Genomic DNA, 2,746 nt, shown 5'->3' with positions numbered 1-2,746 from the left:
CACACACACACACACACACACACACATACACAAATAAATAAAGACTATCTAAAAAAAAAAATCACAAACTCCAGAAGCCAAGCCATCCCATGACTTCATGAGGCTTTAGGGGGACACTTATACGCAAGCCATAACATTCTGTCCCTGATTCCCCAAAGACTCATGCACATTCCAAACTCTTAGCTGTGAGCCCCTGTACAAATGAAAAGTTAAACACTTCCAACATGCAGTAACACAAGATAAACATTATTATTCCAAAAGGTACAAACAACAGGGGAATACAAAGTATGGGGACCAATACAAGTCCAAAATCTAACAGGACAAACATTAAGTCCTGTAGTTCCATTTGGAACATCTGAAGCAATCTGGCAAATTGTGAGTTCCATGTGTCTCTGTCCCTATGGCACTCTTGGTGGTAGCTCCCATGACTTCTCTCTTAAGCTGGCTTTGTTGCTTCTTCACAGTTTCCCTTAGATGATCCACATTCCTGTTTTTTTCAGACTTCTGGAGTTTTCACTGAATGGGCTTCTCACAGCTTTATACACTACTGTCTCAGGGGCACATGCCTGGTCTCCCAGGCCTTCTGAAATTGAAGTCTTTTTAACCTCAGAACTCCTACATTCTGCAAGCACCTAAAACCAACACCATGTGGATGATGCCAAGGTCTGCTGTTAGCTGGAGCAGAAGCCAGGCTTTCCTCTCTTTTGGCTGTAGGGGTCGAGTGCCTGGATCGCTGAGCACTCTGACCCTGATTCTGAGGAATAAGTTCTCCATGCTGCCACCATTCTGGAATATAAGGCTCTGCAGCTTTCCCCTCAGGCAAAGTCCTGACCTTTGGAATTCTGAGACTGCAAAGGGTGGAGACCTGCCACCTCCTGTGATGCCCTCAGGCCATCCTTGCCATTCTCCTGTTCCTTCTGGGCAATGAAGATCCTCTCAGCTTTATCTTTGCATTCCACAGCTTTATTGGAGCTTCCCTTCTGGCCAAACTCACAACCTTTTCTTTTTTAAATGTATTTAGTACAGGGTCTCACTACGTATATCCGACTCATAGTGATCTTCATGCTTTCAGCCTCCCAAGTGCTGGGATTACAGGCATGCATCCCCATGCCCAGTCTCAATCACCATCTCAGTGCTTTCTCAGTGTGCCACAGGGGTGGGGCCAGCATGGCAAGCCAGTGATCAGAACCCTAGTCCCTGTGTCTGCCTAAGAAGGTGCTTTAGTCTGCTGAGCTATCTGGCTGGCCCTAAACTCACAACATTTTAAGTCATCCTGCTGGGTTCTTTGCTCTTGATTCTCAACATAAATCTTATTAAATGCCCCCAACAAATAGCCATGCCACTCCCTCAATATTTGGTTGCCTTGAAATTTCTTTTCTTTTTTTTTTTTTTTTTTTGTGGAACTGGGGATTGAACTCAGGTCTTTGCACTTGCCAGGCAAGTGCTTATTCTACTGAGCTATTTCCCCAGCCCAGCTACTGGAGGTTTTAGTTCACACTCAGCTGGCTCCAAGGCAGAGTAGTACATGGTAGAGAGCAAACTTTCATGGCAGTGTCAAAAGCAGAGAGCAAAGGGAGGGGCAGTAGCTCAGGCAGCTAGCTAGCCTCTCTTCCCTCCTTACATTGTAATGTAGATTACCCACCCCAGGGTTAGATTGTAGCACTCGCACCTGCAATTCCAGCATTGCATCAAGAATCAATCACAAATGCCAGAAGCCAAGCCACCCCATGACTGCATGAGACTTTGGGGGGACACCTATACACAAACCATAACAGTTTATCTCAGAGGTCTGCCCTCACCATTCACCCACAGCTCTCAGAACCCCAAGGGCTATTATCACTGTGCTTAGATTTCTTTCTTTCTTAAAAAATTATTCTTTGGATGCAGGGTCTTGCTATGAAGTTCGGACTCATACTGATCTTTCTGTCTCAGCCTCTCCAGCACTGGGATCATAGGTGTGGGCCACAGTGCCTTGTTTCAGCACCAGCATGGTGCACTAGGGGATCTGGGGCTGGCATGGCATGCAGTACCAGGGATTGAACTTAGGACCTTGCACTTGCCAGGCAAGCAATTATTCTACTGAGCTATCTCCCTGGACCTCCCAGCCCTAGATTTCTTGTTGATGTGCACCATCAGTAAAATATTTTGAGTGTGCTCCCAAATGCATATTTAGCAATCCTTCAAGATATCCCCCAGTGGCTCTTAGTTTCTGGGACTCATGTCCTTGTGGAGTTCTCTCCTAGCATGAGTAAGGCTGACCCATGATGCCAGTAAAGTGGTATGGATTTGTTGGACTGTTGATTTTGAGTTAAAGCATGAAAGGAATTGTGCTTTTGGGTCACTGGCTCTGAGAGGAATTAGCAGCCTATGCAGAAGCCCACATAGGGAGGAACTGAGGCTGCCTGCCAACAGCTGGTACTCACTTGCCTCCATGTGAGCATGTCACCTTGGCAGTTGATCTTCTAGCCTCAGTCAATTGCCTTTTTGATTTCATTCATTGATATTGGTTTATTTAGGATTTTTATATGTTCTTGATTCAGCTGTGTTAATTCACCCATATCTAGGAATCTGTCCACTTCTTTTGCATTTTCCATCTTATTAGAATACAGATTTTCAAAGTAGGGATAGATGCTCTTTTGGATTTCTGGAGGGTCCATTTTGATTTTACTCCTAATTGTGTGGATATGAGTCTTTCCTTTTTTTTTTTTTCCAGATCATCTCTTTACTGATATATTTTCTTTTTTTT

Source organism: Octodon degus, unplaced genomic scaffold (assembly GCF_000260255.1).
Source record: "Octodon degus isolate 3935 unplaced genomic scaffold, OctDeg1.0 scaffold00098, whole genome shotgun sequence".
NCBI lineage: Eukaryota > Metazoa > Chordata > Mammalia > Rodentia > Octodontidae > Octodon > Octodon degus.
Note: the sequence above shows the minus strand (reverse complement) of the source record.